This window comes from Carcharhinus amblyrhynchos, unplaced genomic scaffold (genome assembly GCF_965287045.1).
Source record: "Carcharhinus amblyrhynchos unplaced genomic scaffold, sCarAmb.v2.hapA scaffold_80, whole genome shotgun sequence".
NCBI lineage: Eukaryota > Metazoa > Chordata > Chondrichthyes > Carcharhiniformes > Carcharhinidae > Carcharhinus > Carcharhinus amblyrhynchos.
In genome coordinates, this window is record NW_027649820.1 from 862,182 (window position 1) to 872,256 (window position 10,075).

A 10,075-nucleotide genomic window follows, 5' to 3' on the forward strand; every position below is an offset into this window, starting at 1 on the left:
TCACATTAACACTGGAATAAAGTTACTGTGAAAATCCCCTAGTCCCCACACTCCGGCGCCTGTTCGGGTTACACTGAGGGAGAATTTAGCAGGGTCAATACACCCTAACCAGCACGTCTTTCAGATTGTGGGAGGAAACCGGAGCACCCGGAGGAAACCCACCCAGACACGGGGAGAACATACAGACTCCGCACAGACAGTGACCCAAGCTGGGAATCGAACCCGGGTCCCTGGAGCTGTGTACACAAGAACATAAGAAATAGGAGCAGGAGTAGGCCATCTAGCCCTTCGCACACTCACACACACACACACGCACAGAGAAACGCACACACACAAAGAGAAACACACACAGAGAGAAACACACACACACAAAGAGAGAAACACACACACACAAAGAGAGAAACACACACACAGAGCAACACACACACAGATATACACACACAGACAAAGAGAGAAATACACACAAACACAAAGAGAGAAAGAAGACACACACACGAGAGAAACACACACACACAGCAACACACACACACACAAAGCGAGAAGCACACAGAAACACGCACGCAGAGAAACACACACACTGAAACACGCACACACTGAAACACAGGCTCACAAAGAGAGAAGCACAAACACACACACACACACAAATAGAGAAATACACACACACAAACAGACACACAGAGAAACACACACACACAAAGAGAGAGACACACACGCACACACAGAGAAACACACACACGCACACAGAAACAGAGAGCGAGAGAAAGAGAAACACACGCACACACACACAGAGAAACACACACACAAAGAGAGAAACACACACAGACACACTGAAGCACACATATACAAAGAGAGAAACACATACACACACAAAGAGACAAACACACACACACAAAGAGAGAAACACACACACACAAAGAGAGAAACACACACACACAAAGAGAGAAACACACACACACAGAAACAGACAAACACATACACACAAAGAGAGAAGCACACACACAAAGAGAGAAACACACACACAAAGAGAGGAACACGCACATACACAGAAACACACTAGCAGAGAAACACACACAGGGAAACACACACACACACAATAGCACACACACAAAACACACGCACACAAAGAGGAACACACATGCACACAGAGAGAAAAACACACACAAAGAGAGAAACACATACACACATACAGAGAAACACACACATATACAAAGAGAGAAACACGCACACACACACACAAAGAGAGAAACACACACACACACAGAAACACACACACACACACACACACACACAGAAACACACACACACACAAAGAGAGAAACACACACACACACACACACACACACACAAAGAGAGAAACACACACACACAAAGAGAGAAACACACACACACACAAAGAGAGAAACACACACACACACAAAGAGAGAAACACACACACACACAGAGGGAAATACACACACGCGCGCACACACACACAAAGAAAGAAACACACACACACACACAAAGAGAGAAACACACACACAGAGGGAAATACACACACGCACACACACAGACACACAGACACACACACACTTCAATGTCTTTTCCCAAAGGTACGGGAGTCTAAAACTAGAGGGGATAGGTTTAAGGTCAGAGGGGAGAGATACAAAAGTGTCCAGAGGGACAATTTTTTCACACAGAGGGTGGTGAGTGTCTGGAACAAGCTGCCAAAGGTAATAGTAGAGAGGGATACAATCTTGTCTTCTAAAAAATATTGAGACAGTTCCATGGGTAAGATGGGTCCAGAGGGATATGGGCCAAATGTGGGCCATTGGGATTAGATTAGGAGTTAAAAAAGGGGCAGCATGGGCAAGTGGGGCCGAAGGGCCTGTTTCCATGCTGGAAACCTCTGTGACTTTATGACTTACCCTCTCCCTCCCCCTGGTCTCTCTGCCTTCTCTCCTCACCCTCCACCATCCTCTCTCTCTGTATGTTAGTCTGTACGTCTTTATGTGTGTGTGTAATTCTTTCTGTGTGTGTGTATCTGTGTTTCTCTCTTTGTGCGTGTGTTTCTCTCTCTTTGTGCGTGTGTTTCTCTCTTTGTGTGTGTGTGTGTTTCTCTCTTTGTGTGTGTGTGTGTTTCTCTCTTTGTGTGTATGTTTCAAAGAACAAAAACAGCCCGGGAAACAGGCCCTTCGGCCCAACGAGCCCACGCCGCCATTTTAACATTACCAATCCCCCCTCCACCCATGACCCTTATCTATGTTGTGTTTATGTGTGTGTGTGTGTGTGTGTTTCTCTGTATGTGTTTCTGTGTTTGTGTGTGTTTTTTTTCTCTTTGTGTGTTTTTTTTCTCTGTGTGTGTTTCTCTCTTTGTGTGTTTGTGCTTCTGTGTGTGTGTGTGTGTTTTTCTCTTTATGTGCTTGTGTGTTTCTGTGTGTGTGTTTATCTGTTTGTGTGTTTGTGTTTGTCTCTTTGTGTGTGTCTGTTTTTTTTTCTCTTTATGTGCTTGTGTGTTTGTGTGTGTGTGTGTTTATCTGTGTGTGTGGCGTTTCTCTCTTTGAGAAATAGGAAATAGGAGCAGGAGTAGGCCATCTAGCCCTTCACACACACACACAGTGTTTCTCTCTTTGTGTGGGTGTTTGTTTCACTCTGTGTTTCTCTATGTGTATCTGTGTTTCTGTGTGTGTTTGTTTCTCTCTTTGTGTGTGTTTCTCGTGTGTGTGTGTGTTTCTCCCTTTGTGCGTGTGTGTTTCTCTCTTTGTGTGTATGTGTGTGTGTGCTTCTCTCTTTGTGTGTGTGTGTTTCTGTTTGTGTGTGTGTGTTTCTCTGTGTGTGCGTGTGTGTTTCTCACTGTGTGTGTGTTCTCGCATTGTTTGTGTGTGTGTTTCTCTCTGTGTTTCTGTGTGTTTCTCTGTGTATGTCTGTGTTTCTGTGTGTGTGTGTTTCTGTGTGTGTGTGTGTGTGTGTTTCTCTCTTTGTTTGTGTGTGTGTCTTTTTTTCTCTTTGTGTCTCTGTGTTTCTCTATTTGTGTGTGTTTGTGTGTGTGTGTGTATTTCTCTCTTTGAGTGCTTGTTTCTCTTCGCGTGTGCTTCTCTTTTTGTGTGTTTCTCTTTTTGTGTCTTTTTGTGTGTTTCTGTGTGTGTGTGTGTTTCTCTCTTGTGTATCTGTTTGTATGTGTGTATTTTTCTGTGTGTGTGTGTATCTGTGTTTCTCTCTTTTTGTGTGTGTCTGTTTCTAGCTCTGTGTGTGTGTTTCTCTCTTTGTGTGTTTGTGCTCATCTATTTGTGTGCTTGTGTGTTTCTCTCTTTGTGTGTGCGTGTGTTTCTCTCTTTGTGTGTGTGTCTGTTCTCTTTATGTTGTTTTCTCTTTGTGTATGTGTCTTTCTTTCTCTTTGTGTGTCTGTTTCTCTTTTTGTGTGTGTGTTTCTCTCTCTTTGTGTGTGTGTTTCTCTCCATTTGTGTGTGTGTTTCTCTCTTTGTGTGTGTGTCTGTTCTCTTTATGTTGTTTTCTCTTTGTGTATGTGTCTTTCTCTCTCTTTGTGTGTCTGTTTCTCTCTTTGTGTGTGTGTTTGTTCTCTTTATGTTTTTTTCTCTTGTGTGTATGTGTCTTTCTCTCTTTGTGTGTGTGTTTCTCTCTTTGTGTGTGTGTGCGTTTCTCTCTTTGTGTGTCTGTGTTTCTCTCTTTGCGTGTATGTGTTTCTCTCTTTGTGTGTGTTTCAGTGTGTGTGTGTTTCTCTCTGCCTGTGTGTGTGTTTCTCTGTCTGTGTTTGTGTGTGTGCTTTTTCTCCTTGTTTTTTTTTCTCTTTGTGTGTGTGTGTTTCTCTCTTTGTGTGTGTGTGTGTGTGTTTCTCGTTTCTCTGTGTGTGTGTGTTTTTCTTTCTGTGTGTGTGTGTGTTTCTCTCTTTGTGTGTGTGTGTTTTTCTTCTTTGTGTTTTTTCTCTATGTGTGTATCTGTGTGTGTCTCTCTGTATCTGTGTGTCTCTCTCTCACACTCTATCTGTATGTCTCTCTGTCTGTATCTGTTGTGTCTATCTCTCTCTGCATCTGTGTGTGTGTCACTCTCTCTCTGTATCTCTCTCTCCTTCTCTCTCTGTATCTGTGTGTGTCTCTCTCTGTATCTGTGTGTCTCTCTCTGCATCTGTGTGTCTCTGTCTCTCTGTATCTGTGTGTGTCTCTCTCTTTGTATCTGTGTCTCTCGCTCTATCTGTATGTCTCCATCTCTCTGTATCTGTGTGTGTCTCTCTCTCTTTCTCTCTGTCTCTCTCTCTCTCTCTGTCTCTCATGTGTGACACTCTCTCTTTGCGTCTCTCTCTTTCACCCTCCGTGTCTCACTCTGTCTCTTTCTCTCTCTCTGGATGGGTATCTCTCTGTCTCTGGGTGTGTGTGTGTCTCTCTCTCTGTTTCTCTGCTCATCTCTCTTTATCTGTGTCTCTCTCTATCTGTCTGTCTGTCTCTCTCTCTTTCTGTCTCTCTATCTGTGTCTCTCTGTCTGTATCTGTGTCTCCCCCTTTCACTCTGTATCTGTGAGTCTCTCTCTCTCTCTCTCTGTGTATCTGTCTCACTCTCAGCATCTCTGTCTCTCTCTCTCTCTCTGTCTGTGTGTCTCTCTCTGTGTCTGTGTGTGTCTCTCTCCCTCTCTGTCTGTCTGTCTTTCTCTGTATCTCTCTCTCGCTCTCTGTATATGTCTGTCTGTCTCTCTCTGTATCCGTGCCTGTGTCTCTCTCTCTCACTCTGTTGCGTGTGTCTCTCTCTGTCTCTGCGTGTGTGTGTCTCTGTATCTGTGTGTTTCTTTATATATGTGTCCCTCTCTGTATTTTTCTCTGTCTCTCTGTATCTGTTTGTCTCTGTCTCTGTATCGCTGTGTCTCTGTATCTGTGTGTCCCTCTCTGTATTTCTCTCTGTGTCCCTCTGTTTCCACGTCTGTGTGTCTGTCACTGTATTTCTCCCTGTGTTTCTCTCTTTCTGTCTGTATATGTGTGTCTCTCTGTATCTGTGTGTCTCTCTCTCTGTGTCTGTGTGTCTCTCTGTCTCTCTCTCTCTGTATCTGTGTGTCTCTCTGTATCTGTGTGTCTCTGTATTCCGAAATTGCCCCTTAATTTCCCAAGTTGTGAAGGTTGGAGGGATTGTCCATGCTAAATTACCCCACAGATGGAGAGATGTGTGTGCCTCTCTCTCTTTGTGTGTGTCTATCTCTCTTTGAATGTTTTTTTTTATATATAAAAACACACACAGATACACACATAGAGAAAAAACACAAAAAATATAAAATATATATAAAAAAATATAAATATACACAAAAAATATACAGATACAGCCTGCTGCAGTTGTAGATGCGTCTAGTTTGGGGGCGTTTAAGAGATCTCTGGATAGGTTTATGGACGAAAAGGGATTGGTATAGGCTAGTGGGTCATTGTTTTTGTAACTGGTCGGCGCAACATCGTGGGCCGAAGGGCCTGTTCTGCGCTGTAATGTTCTATGTTCTATGTTCTATGTTCTATGTTCTATGTGTGTGTTTTTGTGTTTGTCTGTGTGTGTGTATATGTGTGTGTCTCTCTCTCTGTCTCTCTCATTCTGCCTCAAACTGTCCACAATATTCGGGCTGTGGTCTCACCAAGGCCCTGTCTAATTGCAGCAAGAGCCTGTTCCTGTTCTCCAATCCTCTCGCTATGGAGGCCAACATCCCGTTGGCCTTTTCTCCAGCCTCCTGCCCCTGCGTGCTTGCCTCCAGCGATTGGTGTGTGAGGGACACCCAGGTCTCCTTGTACATTCCCCGCTCCTCATTTATGGCCATTCAGACAGTAATCCGCCTCCCCCTTTCTGCTCCCAAAGTGGAGAACCTCACATTTGCCGCTTAATACCTCCCTTTCCCCCATTAGGATCATTCCTAAAACCAATCACTTTTCACCAAATCTGTGGGGCGTCTGTCCCTAAACTCGCCTGTGGCTCAATTTTTCGCTCTTGGTTCCTGTGAAGCATCTCAGGGACAATTCTGTTCAAGGTGCTACATAAATACAAGTTGTTGTTGTTGTGTGTGAGTGTCAGCGTCCGTCCATGTCCGGGACACTGCAGGTTACAGAGAATGGTTCACTCTGGTCTGTGACTGTCCATCTCGTGTGTGTCTCAGTGTCAGCTCTGTAACACGCACAGCACAATCCCATCCTGTTTCTGTCTCTCTCTCTCTGTCTCTGTCTCTGGATCTCTCCCTCTCTCTCTGAAGAATGCTTTCTATGGGGCATCTGTAAAAAATGGGGAGAGTTGTAGCTGACATGTCAAATTCCCTCAGTCTTCTGAGAAAGTAGTGGCGTTGGTGAGGCTTTCTTAACCATAGTTTTGTGTGGAGGGACTAGGACATGTTGTTGGGGATCTGGACACCTAAAAACTTGAAGCTCTCGATGTGCGGGTTAGGTGGAGTGGCTGTGCTAAATTTGTCGGGGGATTAAATATGTGAGGTTATGGGGATAGGAGCTGGGTGGGATTGGTGACAATACAGCCTCAATGGGCTGAATGGCCTCTTTCTGCACTGTTGGGATTCTATGAACACTGCGTGACCCTCTCCATCTCAATCACTTCCTCTCTCTCTGTAGCTCTCTCTCTCTCTAACCCTCTCTCTCTGTAACTCTCTCTCTCTGTAACCCTCTCTCTGTAACTCTCTCTCTCTGTAACTCTCTCTCTCTGTGACCCTCTCTCTCTGTGACCCTCTCTCTCTGTGACCCTCTCTCTCTGTGACCCTCTCTCTCTGTGACCCTCTCTCTCTGTGACCCTCTCTCTCTGTAACCCTCTCTGTAACTCACTCTCTCTGTAACCCTCTCTCTCTGTAACTCTCTCTCTCTGTAACCCTCTCTCTCTGTAACCCTCTCTCTCTGTAACCCTCTCTCTCTGTAACTCTCTCTCTCTGTAACCCTCTCTCTGTAACTCTCTCTCTCTGTAACTCTCTCTCTGTAACTCTCTCTCTCTGTGACCCTCTCTCTCTGTGACCCTCTCTCTCTGTGACCCTCTCTCTCTGTGACCCTCTCTCTCTGTAACCCTCTCTCTCTGTAACCCTCTCTCTCTGTAACCCTCTCCCTCTGTAACCCTCTCTCTCTGTAACCCTCTCTCTCTGTAACTCACTCTCTGTAACTCTCTCTCTGGAACTCTCTGGAACTCTCTCTCTGTGTAACTCTCTCTCTGTGTAACTCTCTCTCTCTGTAACCCTCTCTCTGTGTAACTCTCTCTCTGTAACCCTCTCTGTGTAACTCTCTCTCTCTGTAACCCTCTCTCTCTGTAACCCTCTCTTTCTGTAACTCTCTCTCTCTGTAACCCTCTCTCTCTGTAACCCTCTCTCTCTGTGTAACCCTCTCTCTCTGTAACTCTCTCTCTCTGTATCTCTCTGTAACCCTCTCTCTCTGTTACTCTCTCTCTCTGTAACCCTCTCTCTCTGTAACCCTCTCTCTCTGTAACCCTCTCTCTCTGTAACCCTCTCTCTCTGGAACCCTCTCTCTCTGGAACTCTCTCTCTCTGTAACCCTCTCTCTCTGTTACTCTCTCTCTCTGTTACTCTCTCTCTCTGTTACTCTCTCTCTCTCCCGATCCTGTCTCTCTCTCTGTGTTACTCTCTCTCTGTATCCTATCTCTCTCGCTCTGTCTCTCAGTCTCTGTCTCTCACTCTCTCTCTCTCTGTTACTCTCTCTATATCCTGTCTCTCCCTCTCTCTCTGTTACTCTCTCTCTCTCTATCATGTCTCTCTCCCTCTGTTGCTCTCTCTGTCTCTATCCTGTCATTCACTCTCTCTCTATCCTGTCAGTTTTTCTGTCTCTCTCTCTCTCTATCCTGTCTCTCTCTCTCTGTAACCCTCTCTCTGTGTAACCCTCTCTCTCTGTGTAACCCTCTCTCTCTATAACTCTCTCTGTGTAACCCTCTCTCTCTGTAACTCTCTCTCTCTGTAACTCTCTCTGTAACCCTCTCTGTCTGTAACCCTCTCTGTCTGTAACCCTCTCTGTCTGTAACCCTCTCTCTCTGTTACTCTCTCTCTCTGTAACCCTCTCTCTCTGTAACCCTCTCTCTCTGTAACTTTCTCTCTGTAACCCTCTCTCTCTGTAACCCTCTCTCTCTGTAACCCTCTCTCTCTGTAACCCTCTCTCTCTGTTACTCTCTCTCTCTGTTACTCTCTCTCTCTGTTACTCTCTCTCTCTCCCTATCCTGTCTCTCTCTCTGTGTTACTCTCTCTCTGTATCCTATCTCTCTCGCTCTCTGTCTCTCAGTCTCTGTCTCTCACTCTCTCTCTCTCTGTTACTCTCTCTATATCCTGTCTCTCTCTCTCTGTTACTCTCTCTCTCTCTATCATGTCTCTCTCCCTCTGTTGCTCTCTCTGTCTCTATCCTGTCATTCACTCTCTCTCTATCCTGTCAGTTTTTCTGTCTCTCTCTCTCTCTATCCTGTCTCTCTCTCTCTGTTACTCTCTCTCTATCCTGCCTCTATTTATGTTACTCTCTCTCTCTATCCTCTCTCTCTCTCTGTTATTCTCTCTCTCTATCCTGTCTCTCTCTCTCTGTCTCTCTCTCTGTCTACATCCTCTCTCTCTCCCTCTCTCTGTTAATCTCTCTCTATCCTGAATCACTCTCTCTCTGTTACTCAAACTCTATCCTGTCTCTCTCTCTCTGTTACTCTCTCTCACTCTATCCTGTATCTCTCTCTCTCTGTTACTCTCTCTCACTCTATCCTGTATCTCTCTCTCTCTCTCTCTGTTACTCTCTCTCTCTATCCTGAATCACTCTCTCTCTGTTACTCAAACTCTATCCTGTCTCTCTCTCTCTGTTACTCTCTCTCACACTATCCTGTATCTCTCTCTCTCTGTTACTCTCTCTCACTCTATCCCGTATCTCTCTCCCTCTCTCTGTTTCTCTCTCTCTATGCCGTATCTCTCTCTCTCTGTTACTCTCTCTCTATCCTCTCTCTCTCTAGCTCTCTGTCTCTCTCTCTGTCTGTCTCTCTCTATCCTCTCTCTCTCTCTCTGTTACTCTCTCTCTATCCTCTCTCTCTCTCTCATGTCTCTCTCTTCGTTACACCCTCTCTCTATCCTCTCTCTGTTCCTCGCTCTCTATATCCTGCCTCTCTCTCTGTTACTCTCTCTCTCTATCCTCTCTCTCTCTCTGTTAATCTCTCTCTCTATCCTGTCTCTCTCGCTCTGTTAGGATACTCTCTCTCTCTCTGTCCTCTCACTCTCTATCCTCTCTCTCTCTCTGTTACTCTCTCTCTCTCTTTCTCTCTCTGTTACTCTCTCTCTCTATCCTCGCTCTCTCTATCCTCTCTCTCTCTCTGTTACTCTCTCTCTATATATCCTGTCTCTCTCTCTCTCTTTCTGTCTCTGTCTCTCTGTTACTCTCTCTCTCTCTCTTTCCTGTCTCTCTCTCTCTCTCTCTCTCTGTTACTCTCTCTCTCTGTGTTACTCTCCCCCTCTATCCTCTCTGTCTCTCTGTTACTCTCACTCTATCCTGTCTCTCTCTCTCTGTCTCTCTCTTTGTCTCTCTCTCTCTCTATCCTGTCTCTCTCTCGCGCTCTCTCTCTGTTACTCTCAAGGCCCAGATTGTAATAACTGAGAGAGGTTTAGGGCAGAGATTACTGATACAAAGCCCAGATTGTAATAACTGAGAGAGGTTCACGGCAGAGATTAATAATGCAAGGCCCAGATTGTAATAACTGAGAGAGGTTTAGGGTAGAGATTACTGATACTATCCCAGATTGTAATAACTGAGAGAGGTTTAGGGCAGGGATTACTGATACAAGACCCAGAGTGTAATAACTGAGAGAGGTTTAGGACAGAGATTACTGATACAAGGCCCAGATTGTAATAACTGAGAGAGGTTTAGGGCAGAGATTACTGATACAAGGCCCAGAATGTAATAACTGAGAGAGGTTTAGGGCAGAGATTACTGATACAAGGCCCAATTGTAATAACAGCGAGGGGTTTAGGTTAGAGATTACTGATACTATCCCAGATTGTAATAACTGAGAGAGGTTCAGGGCAGAGATTACTGATACAAGACCCAGATTGTAATAACTGAGAGGGGTTTAGGGCAGAGATTATTGATACTATTCCAGATTGTAATCACTGAGAGAGGGTTA